Genomic DNA, 11,956 nt, shown 5'->3' with positions numbered 1-11,956 from the left:
AAACTGACTAACCACAGGTCTGTTCAGGCCTACACCATGGTGATAATAACGATGAAACATCTCCACTTTTCCACTTCTCTTCTGAGATTCTCAGTTTGGCATTGCAAAGTTCCTCTTGGGGAACAACTGTCAACAAGTCCCACCCTAGTTGCAGTCTCCAACCTTCCCTTCATCTTGGGCCAACTGGTTATTCTGCCAAGGTCAGTGCCTGGAAGCTATGGGGATATGAATGGGGTAAAACAGGCTTCAACTCAACTATGGCAAGATGCAGTTTTACTTCCCAGTCAGACTTGTATGCAATTTGGAAATCCTCCTGAACTCACTGTTTTTTTTTCTCTTAAAGAGCAGGTGGAGATACAGCTAGGGGGAACTTTTGCTTAAGTTTATTTTGTGCAGTAGTTGTGCCCATTCCTGGAATAGGAGGCCCTGCTCACACAGTGACTCATGACTTAATCATCTCCCATTTGGATTATGGTAATGCTCTTTATGCAGGACGGCCCTTAAAGAACATTTAGAAGCTTCAGCTGGTCCTGAATGCAACAGCACAGAAAGTTTTTAGTGTTCCCTATTATGTCCATACAATTCCACTGCTCCATCAGCTTCACTGGCACAATTGAAGGTAGTGATTATCATTATCATTTATAAACCCTATATAGCATAGGCCCAAATGAATTGCAGGACTGTCTATCTCCCATTGTTTATACTCAACCACCAGGTCTAGCAGGGAGAAGAGCAGGCCCAGCTGGGTGGTGGAGTTAAACATGTCATCAGTTTAGAGTCTTTGTGTTGCCACAAGAGACCAAGTCCAACACCCCACTCCCCACAAGTTGCATTGACCCTTATCTAGTGCCAAATTAGCACTGACCATTAGTTATCTAGATTCTTGTGCACAGGTAGCAACAATAAATTCTTCTAAGCACAAACCAAACATTTTATGAAATTGAATCCCACCATTGCTCTCACCATGACTTGTGCTTTCTCTGTGGCAATGCTGTCCAAAAGAACAACCTCTCTCTAGAAACCCAGATGACCCCATCCTGGGCACTGAGGAAAATTGTGGTGTGCTGAGTGTAAGAAGACATTCTTCTTTGTCACATCTCCTTCACTATGGAATGGCTCTCACACACAGGTGGTATTCAGCCAGTGGAAATTTTGAGAAGTTCAGAGAACTGGCAAATAAGCTGGCCCTGTCACCACTGCCTCCCAGCTGATCTTCTTTTGTTGCCCTGAACAGGAGAACAGAGCTGGAAAGCAGTTTAGTGGGCTGAGGAGGGAATGGCGATTTTGCAGTAAACCTTCCCCCAGGAGTGGGGAAGGAGTGGGGATTTTGCCGTATCCTTCCCCTGCCACACCCAAAAAGCCATGGCCGCAGAACCAGTAGTAAAAAAAATTGAATCCCACCATTGCTCTCACCATGAGATGAAATTTATCCTGACAATAATTATGCAAGATAGTGAAGAGAGAGCTGTTCTGTATTTATTTGTTCGTTTGGGATTTGTTAAGTCCACCCAACTAAAAAAAAACTGTTGATAGGCTTTTAGTCTAGCCTAATCCATATGGCATCATTATAGGGTAGTTTCTGAAAGTTGTTCCAAGTATTTTGGTGTGTATATAATTTTGTTGTTTATTTATTTGTTTATTCATTCATTCATTCACTAAATTTATTGGCTGCCCATCTTACTACAGGGTAACTCTGGGCATCTTACAATACTAAAAAGATAAAACTATATAAACAAAATACTACAAAAATACAGAACTACAAATACAAATACATAGCCCTAGCTAAAAGATGGAGAGGGAGGGAGTAGAATGAGCAGGGGAAGAGGTGGGATCAGTTATTACTCTCACAACATGAAACCTCTCCATTGTAAACCCAATCAATTGGCAGAGTCAAGTCTTTAGCTCTTGTGGAAGGTCAGGGAGGTGGGAGCCAATCTTACATCAGAGGTCAAGATGCTCCAAAGGGCAGGATCAATGGCAGAGAAGACTTTCTCCTGGACCTTGCCAAAGAGGCCCTTGCATGCCTCCTGTGCCAATCCCAGTAGGATGAGATGGTCCTCAAATATTTTGCCATGGGATTGCTGATACTATATGCCAGGGATGTTTTAGGTTGAAAAATATTATGCATCCTTACCTTAGAAACATAGAAATCTGATGGCAGAAAAAGACTAAGTAGTCCATCAAGTCTGCCCTTTCAATTTTTGTTTTTCTTTTCTTTTTATTTATATATTTGTTATTTTAATTATTTGTTTATTTTATTTTTTATTTTTGTTGGATAATGGACATATATTTATCCCAAGCATGTTTAAACTCAGTTACTGACACTTGGCCCACTAGTTGGTTCCAAGATTTCACTGCTCTTTCTGTGAAGTAATACTTTCCAAAGTATTTTACTTCATTCAGACTCAAAGACTCTCAGATTATGGCAGTGTAAAAATGGAATAGTAAATAAATAAGATTGTCTACATAAACCACCTTGACTTCTGGTTTATAAATCAAACAAATAAAAATAAAAAAATACACACACAGGCTATTAACTTCTTCTGAGAGCTCAGTTCAGAGTTTTCAGGGAGTGACTGCACAGACTCACCATCTTGTCAAAGTGTTGTCAGTTATGGCTGGCAGAGGAATAGAGGCGTTCAGAAAGAAAAGAAGTGAAATTTGATCCTTGGCTCTGTGGATGGCTGATGAGGAGAAAAATAACAATTCAATCTTCACTAAAAGGAAGAACACTTAACAAAGGGCTCCTGGTGAGGTAAAAGATTATATAGACAAGGAATTGTGTGATTTTATTTTACTGCTGTGTGTCAAGTTTATTTTGCTAGAATCATATTTTTCTATACTTGATGACACTGCTTATTGAGAGCTAGATCTTGGATGCTATGGATACTGGCCCTCAGGTTCCCCCACACATACGTACACACCCCACTCTCAATTACAATCTTGTAGGAAGTAGTAAAAGCTTTATGTGTATTTCCTACTTTATTTGGTATGGACTGTCCTGGTCATTAAAACAGGAGATGGCAACTGGACAAGACTAATACTGCAGGATCAGAAAGACACTCCCTGGCTATATTGAATATAATGCTTAAAACAACCCTCCGAGTGACTTCCGGTTTCCTCGGAGGGTCTTTTTGAGTGCTCCGAAGGCGTCAGGGAAGCCTCCGGACGTTCCCTGAAGCCTTCGGAGCGCTCAAAACGACCCTCTGAGCGAGTGCTCCGAAGGCTTCAGGGACCGTCCGGAAGCTTTGCTGACACCTCCGGAGGGCATCCAGGGGGGGCGGGGGAGGCTGTTTTCACCCTCCCCAGGCTTCTATAAAGCCTCTGGAGCCAGGGGAGGGCAAAAAAAAAGCATGTAAAAATGGGAGGGGGAGTGCCTGTAGTGCACACATGCGCACTGGGGGCCGCACATTGCATTATGGGTGTGGCACGCCCGCACACGACCCCCCCTGCACTCCCCCCATTTATGGCACGTGAGCCAAAAAAGGTTCGCCATCGCTGCTATATTCCAACATGTTCCTGCTGGGACAATGGTAGAAGGGCCAGGAATCCAAGAGAAGGGTGTGTCGGAGAAAGCCGCCATAATTTCACTTGATTCCACTGCATCTACTGCATGTCTAACAATGTCTGCATTCCAACCTAGTGCCAGCAAACCAACATGCAGAAAATATAATATTAAAAAGGGGGAAAACTAAAAATTGTTGTTATTTTATTGAGTCACGACAAAGATCAATTTTATCCACTACTCTGCTTAAGGTATCAAATAATTTCTATAGTATGTACCTATCAAAGTTCATAACCATGGCCAATAACTATTAATAGGTCTGTTATGTATTAATTAATTCAATCTTTTCAAAAGGTTAGTCACTCTGGTTATATTGTATTGAGATGCACTTTGAGTTCTAAAAAAAAATCTTAGTTTTTACAGCAAATGTTTGATGTAATAAAATAAATACATAAACATACAAACAATCTTTACACCACAATCCAAAGAATGCTTAGAAATAAGTATCACTCATTTAAAAAGAGACTTAATTCTTAGCCTTTTAAAGATTATAACTTTTGAGTTTGTTTGTTTTTTAAGTTCTCCACACTTCAGCCCAAAATGTTGATTTCAAAAATAAAAGCTTTGGCTAAAAACCAACATGCACAAGAAACAGGCATGTTCACACAACATAATTGTACTTCGCCCTCCACCTCCCTGATCTTGTCATACATTAAACTTTTTCAGAAGGTTGGCTTATTTATTTATTCCCTCAGTCTAGAGAGATTAAAAGCAATTTACATTATCCATAAAATACAATTAGATAATATATAATATAGCATACTTTAAATAGTTTCTGACACTGGTAATTCCACATTGCTTTTTATCCCCAATGCTTCCAATGTCTATGGCAACAAAAGCCACCTTTGCTTTGAAGAATAAGGTTCTCTGAAAGAGAGGAAACCCCACCAAAGAACCCCCATTATACCACTTTCCATCTCACCTCAAGATAGGACAATGTCTTCAGTCCAAAATTCTGCTTTTTGATAATGCTGGGTTTCCTCTCAAACATAGAGAAGAATAGATTGCAAGAAAGAAATACGGTAAATTGCAACATTTGGTCAAGCATCTTCATTGCAAAAATGCTCATAGTGACTTTGAGTGAAAGGTTGGATAGATATAATCTGAAGAGGTAACAGGGGCAATATATAAGAAGTGTTTGAGCCTGTAGAACCTGTGGACGTGAACATGAAGTGCTGCTGGACCTCTGCCTTACCTTCTGGTTAAAATAGAAGAAGGAAAGTTGCATCCAAGTTATAATCATTGCCTCTCTGAAGAAAGGAGAACTTCCAATAATTGTAAAACAAACATCTGGATTGGATAGGCAGAATCTACCAATATTATCAAAAAACCCAGAATTTAACAGCCAAAAGCACATGCATATTCAGTCTCAGTCTTAAAACATTCTGACTTAAAATGCTTTTCTAAATGCGTTGGAGTATAGATTCTATAGTGGTCGTTGTTTTATACTGTTTGGAGTTATAGTGTGGCTCAAGTTGAAGATATTTGCCCAAAATTCTCAACATCAAGTGACAGTTCACAGAACTTCTATCAGGAGTTGTACAAGAGTCCTGCTAGAAAGGAATTGCAATCATAAATGCAAGAACATGCTTAAGTACCTTGCTAAATTTAAATTTATATGAATAAAACAATAGTCTTTATGGAGTGTTAGAACTAGGTCAGAATATCAAATACCTTCCAAAGTAAACTGCCTTCATGAATGAAAAGAAGGTGTTCTAAAAAAGGTGAGCCTACACATCTAGATTAGTTAGCAGAGCCAACTTGCTGCTTGTTTTTTGGACATTCATCACAACTCTGACTCTCTTGCTATGCAATATATTACATTGTCAAATTTGATTGGATGATTAGCAAGAGGAGTTGTTAGATATTTTATAGTCTGGCCTTTAGATGGCAAAATATACAATATTTTCAAAATATGATTTTGCTGAGCTTGGAAGCTCTTCTGTTAATTCATTTAGAGACTTGAAGAATCTTCTGCTCCCAGACTGATGCCACAACTGGATGAAATTTCTTGGCTTGTAATGGAGTCTATGCTTGGCTATATGCAAGGATGCTTCACCAGTTCCAATCTTCACCAGCATTATTCAGATGTCATGCAAATGATCATGTAGTTCTCAGGGACAGCACCTAGTAATATTCCCCTAAAGAAGAAAAAAAATGCTAGCTAAAATTTAACAGCTTATGATAAACCAAGAGAATTATGTCTGTGAACTAAAACCATGGTTTAATTCTGTCAAAGTATCTCATTTAGAATAGGGTAATTTAATTATATATATCAAGAATATTTTATAGAAAGGTTTTTCATATTAAAAAATATAAACATTTTGGGTTTTTTTTAAATGCAATCCCTTTATCAAGAATATACTTTTATCTTGGGAACTATCAGGGTTGCAAGTAACACCCCCAACAAAATATGACCTAATATGACTTTCAAGCCTGACAGGAAATATATACAATTTCAACTGATAATAAATAATTAAAATATAAGCAATAATTTAAAAAAAGCAAATAATAAAGATGAAGATTTTTTAAAAATTAAACTTTGGATAATATGCAATTTTGAAAACAGAAAGTTTTAATTTCATTTTAAAATGTATTTAATCCAAATGAAGAAATCATGATAACTTAATTTAAAACAGGAAATGTTTTAAATTAATTTTTAAAAACTGTGTACTATCACTTGGGGGGGGGTCTATATCTGTTTATCAATGATCCTGTGTCTCAACTAATCTTAAACATAGGAAACACTAATTTGAAATCCTAGTTTCCAATAATCAGATTAAAGCAGTTAAATCAGTTCTATAAGCTATTAGTACAATTAGATTCAATAGTAATAATCAGTTGACATGAGAGAATCACGACTAGGAATATCAGAGAATAGAAAGAAATGAATATGCAACCCTAACTCAGACCAGAGGATATGCTGTTAATTTAAAAATATTTTCCTGAAATGTAAATCTTATCACATTAATGGTTAATTCTCAACATTAAACATTTATGCTAATTATAATAATAATAGAATACATATAGACTGTCTAGATTATAACATACTTTGTTTATCAATGATGCAGTCTTGGCTTGTTCTGATGATGCCATAATGATAATCTGTACTTTCTATCTGTATCACATAAGTATGTAAGTAATCATTATAAGTAAAAGTAAAAGGAGAAGCTGTTCTTCATCTGAGGAAACCTATATGAAAATTGGGGATGCAGCATACATGGATGAACCAACTGCTATCAGGAAACAAAAACAAGCAAGGGAACCTCCATTAGAAATACTAATACTATTAAAATGCACTCCAGCAAATCTGCACCTTAAAGGGGTAAGTTAGAGTGTTGATAGATCTTACATGAAAGTTAACATTGGAGCACAACAAAGGTGGCAGACAGAAAAATCTCAATTTCACCAAACCTGTTGGATGTCAGACTGGAAACCTATAGGACATCCAATATGAGCCACAGTAATAGTTACAGTAGAGTACTGCAGGCTACTTCTATTTACTGCCTGCAATTTGGCAGTTCAAATCTAACCAGGCTCAAGATTGACTCAGCCTTCCATCCTTCCGAGGTGGGTAAAGTGAGGACCCAGATTGTTGGGGGCAATATGCTGACTCTGTAAATCGCTTAGAGAGGGCTGTACAGTGCTGTAAAGCAGTCTAAGTGCTTTTGCTATTGCTATCAGACTCAGTCATTAGCATAGAGGTTTTTCCAGTTAAATGAAAGCTCCTATGCAGGAAATAAGAGTTGATGGATTTCCTGCTTCTAACTTTTTCGGCCAGCACTCCACTACAAAAGTCATAATGCGCTCTATTTTCGATCCTGTGCCCTTGGAATATGAAACAGATAGAAATGACATTATAAGAAATATAATACTGGAAGCTGATGTCGTGCTGACACAACAGTCAATTTCAGGGCTCCGAGAGCACTGCCGAAACTGCTGCCGTAGGACGGTCCAACTGGACCTAAACTGTCCCGAAGAGATGGTGATAGGAAGGGGCATATGCTGCCGATCCCAGAGACCGCCGCAAAGTCTCTGGTGATCCAGGAATAGCCCTTTTGCCAGCGACTAGGAAGCAGCCATTAAGGCTGGTGAAACTGCTGACAGCTTCGGAAGTGAAAGTGCAGGAGAGAGTGTGTCGTTCATGGTGAGATTTTGATCTTTTTTCTGATTTATGAGAACATCCTAAATGAGAACGAATTTAAGATAAAGACTGATGAGAGAGAGTAAGCAGCGAACATAAGGCTACAGTCAAAGTTTTTTTCTTCTTTTTATTGTTGGAAGCCTGACTGGACTTTCTCATCAACACAGTGTTAAATGAAGCTGGCTTTTTTTCTTTTTCCTGTCTTTTACTTTTTGGACAGTTTGATAACTAAGTTCTATTGTTCCACTGTTTAGGAGTCTTTTTTTATATACAGTGTTTCTCATTTGCTTTTTCCTCTTAATAAGGCAGAGAACACAATACAAGAGGGAAAGCTTTGGATAAGTAACACTGACACCTAGAGGCTTTGAAACTTTGTTTCTATTTTTTGTCTGAATGAATGTTTGGAAAAGGTTGCCCTCCAAAGTTACTGGCTCAGCCAGGACTGATAGGAGAAGAGTTATTTACACAGGTGCTCACTCTGAAATTTTCAATCCTTGAAATTCTGCCTGGAGAGAATAGATAACAACTGTAAGAGTAAGCCTAGAGTGATCTTGAAAGGCTTTCATTTTATAAAAGTTTTGAATTTATTTTTCTTTTGTTTAGAGAGCTTTAACTTTACAAGAAGCCTTGAAACTATTTATTTTATTTTATTTTATTTTATTTTATTTTATTTTGCTGGCGGCAGTGCTTACTTCTTTTTGCTGTGAAGTTGGGTTCCGTATCTGGTTGTTTTCAATTTTTGTTTATTTTAAATTGGATTATGGCATAGAAATGATTAAACATTTTTATTCTCTTTTATGGGTTTTTCTTTTTTCTTTTTTCTTTTCACATTTTTGATAGTAGATTTACCTACTCTCTCCGTTTTGCTTTCTTGTTTTACTCTTGGCTTTTTTTCCCCAGAATTTTCTTCCCTTTTTCCTTGGCCTTTTTGTTTTCTTCTTCTTTTACCTTTTTTTTTTTTTTTTAGCCTTTGATCACCTTATGGTCACTCTGGATTACAATTGATTTTTATACCAAATGGATTATAATATAGAAAAATTTGAAGATGAGTAAAAGAATAACAACCACCGGCTCTGCAACAACAACACCCTCCTCCTCACCAGCTAGAGGACAAAGATCAATACAGACAATGTTACAGCAGGAAAAAGAAAAGGGAGAGAAGGCAATTACCTTAGATTTTTTTTAAAAAAAAAAGATTCCAGGGAAAAAGGGTTATAGGGTATAAAACATTTTGACAGCTACATCGTGCGGGGAGGAGAAGCCCCCCCAGGTCTTGCAACTTACAAACAATGATAGAAAAATATCAGCATTTACCTAAGTATTAGCAGTTTAAAATTTGACACAAAATCATCAGTATGTTTCAATCATTTGTTTTGTATCACTTCCATAAAAATACATTGTAGCAACAATTGCAATAGTATTCCAAATCACTTTTGTGATCTGAGTCTTCTGGCTGTTGCATCCTCTCTCCCATCCACCAGCTGAGCCTCAGCCCCTCCCTCCCTTGTTTCTTGTGTGACATCTCCCATTTCACCTAAAAGAGCACTATGTTTTTTAGCAAAAGCCTCTGCTTCCGCTGGTGTGTGAATTCTAATTCTGCTGCCCTCCCAAAAAATCAGCATGCCTTCTGGAAAAAGGGATCTGAACCAGACCCCATTATTATATAATTTTTTTTTGCTAAGAAGGAATATTTCCTTCTATTATCTCTTACTTTTTTGGGGATCTGTTTAAGAATGGTTATCTCTTTATCTTTATATTTTAGTGGTCCTCCCCTTTGAGCTCCTAGAACCTCATCTTTTGTAGTTTTTCTAAGAAATTTAATATGAACTTCCCTTGGGACGTTATGTGTTCTTGCGTAGGCCGAATTAACCCTATAAATCAGGTCAATATCCCACCAAAGCTGTTGTTTCTCTCTATTAATATACTCTGCTAGTATTGTGGTCATAATCTCCTTGAGATCTTCATTCTCAGCTTCTGGCAAATTTTGGAACCTAAGAAAAAAAAGACATCCTTTCAAATTCCATTTTTAACATCTGGTTCCCAAATTCTGTATTCCCCCTCTGGATTGTCTTCATCTCATCTCTAATCCCAACCGCCCCCTCCTCCAGCACACCAATCCTCTGTTCATTCCGTGTGGTTTGCTGGTTCATCTCTCTGAGCTCTTCCTTTAAGTCCTGCAATTGTTGTTTGATTTCGTCCTGTCCCTTTAAGATGTTTTGAAGCATCTGCTGGGTAGACAGGTCTTTTGCACTCTCTTCAGAGGCCTTGGGTTGTAGGAAAAATCCCATTTGTGACTGGTGTGCAGGGCTAGACATTGAAGATGTTGGGGCCGACGAGGCCTTACCAGGTGGTAATTTCTTAGGACCCATCATAAGGCTCAGAGTTAATTGTTATTCTGTACAAAGAAATGGCATCTGTGGGAGAGCACAGCCGTCAGGGATCACCAAACAAGCAAGTCCAAAGGAGAACAGGTCCTCTAGCAGAGAAGTTAAAACAAATAGGCGGGTCAAGATATTCCAAGTCCAGGGGAGTAGCGTATTTGAAGAGGCTCCTGGAGGTCTCTGGGGTGGAAATTAGTTGAAAGCCATAAAGTTTTCCAAGGGAGGAGTCTCATTCATAAAGACAAAGAAGAAGGAGGAAGTTGGCCATCTTGGGTCAGCCAGTATAGGTGATCAGGAAAACAACAAAGTCAAAATTTCCATAAGTAGTTTTAAAAAGAATCAGTTCAGCCATCCTTTCTCTCGCAATTGTAGCCAAAAAAAAAAGATTTTCCCCCCATTATTTAAGGGAAGTGAAAGTAGTTTTTAAACTTTCTCTCTCCCCCATGAAGGGGAGGGATTTTTCAAATGCCGCTTTTCCGAGGTGGGTGGAATTTCCCCCCCTCCAATCTAAGCTCCTCCGGAGGTTGAAACAAGCAAGGCAGGAAAACTGCAAAACCATCAGAAGTGTAAAAATAGTAAAAGACCTGGAGAGGCCCCTAGGCTCACCGCTCTTCAGCTGCTTCGTTCTAATTGTTTAAGCCTCCCAGGGCTGTCTGGCGAAGAGGCGACATCACTTGCCGCCCCCCACTGCTCCCTGGCGCCGCTGCGGGGGGTCCCAGCAAGCCGCCTTTCGGCAGGAGACCCTTTGCTCGAGCCTCCTGTGCTCCTTTCGGAGCCCGCCAAGGGAGCGATCGGCAGACTACACGTCCGTCGCCATTCGGTCCCGGAAGCGGAAGTCCAAAGCAGTTACCTTAGAGATGATTATGCAAGGAATTCAGAATTTGCAAGTAAAAACAGATACCACCGAAAAGAGAACAAAAAACATGAAAAAAAGAATTGAGACAAGAGAACAACGAATGGGAAACATTGAACAACAAACAGAGAACATGGAACAAAAACCAGTTAAAACTGGTGAAAAAATTGATAGTATTCAACCAACAGTGATGAAATATGAAGATAGACTACAAAAAAATGAAGAAAAGGGTGACCAAAGAGAGAAGAAAATTGGGGAGATTGATGATAGACTGAGTGTGGTTGAAAAAGATAATATTGGAATACTGAATTGGGAGATGGAAAGGTCAGAATTTTTTCTAAGATTCCAAAACATAGAAGAAGAAAAAGGTGGAAACCTGTTACAAATAATGATAGAAATCTTGATAAATGTCCTTGAGTTAACCCAAGAGAAGATGGCCGATGCTATAGATGAAGCATTTTGAGTTTATACAAGATATGCAGTGAGAAATGACTTGCCAAGGGAAGTTTATGTAAGGTTTACCAAGAAAGCAATTAGGATGCAAATACTTCAAAAAGCAAGAGATAGAAAACTGGAATACAAAGGCAAGGAGAGTGTAGTTTTGAAGCAAATACCAAGAAGAGTGGGAGAATCGAGAAGAAAATATCAATTTTTGACTAAAATCCTACTCAAAAAAGGTGTTAATTACAGATGGTTGATACTAGAAGGTTTAATGTTTGTATGGCAAGGAATAAGATATAGAATAGATTCAATTGAAAAAGCAGAAGCATTTTTCGAAGAACGTCTCAGAGGGAAGGCTGAGGAGACTGGACATAAAGAATCGGTGACAGAATCATGAGCGGTGTCTTCAGTTTCGACTGGAAAAGAAGGAGTAGTAGGCGGGATCGAGATAGTAGAAGGTGCTGTAGATGGCATGGATATTAGAGATCTACGAAAACCTACAACCACCAGAGCAATAAATCCTACGTATAAAACATAAATATGGAGGAGAAGAAAATGATCTCAATTAACAT

At 38.5% G+C, this 11,956-nt stretch overlaps 1 long non-coding RNA gene across 1 annotated transcript; it reads right to left on the bottom strand.

The window, feature by feature from the left end:
* Positions 1–2,630: 2,630 nt before the first annotated feature.
* On the bottom strand, positions 2,631–5,716 carry LOC309385508. Its single transcript, XR_014174240.1, has 3 exons — positions 5,625–5,716; positions 4,488–4,875; positions 2,631–2,684 (listed from the first exon to the last, which is right to left on the bottom strand). It is a non-coding gene; the product is annotated as an uncharacterized lncRNA (long non-coding RNA).
* Between the last annotated feature and the right edge of the window lie 6,240 nt (positions 5,717–11,956).

Source organism: Natrix helvetica, assembly GCF_964273705.1.
Source record: "Natrix helvetica genome assembly, chromosome: 2".
Classification (NCBI taxonomy): Eukaryota; Metazoa; Chordata; class Lepidosauria; order Squamata; family Natricidae; genus Natrix; species Natrix helvetica.
This window is presented reverse-complemented; position numbering and strand designations above follow the sequence as displayed.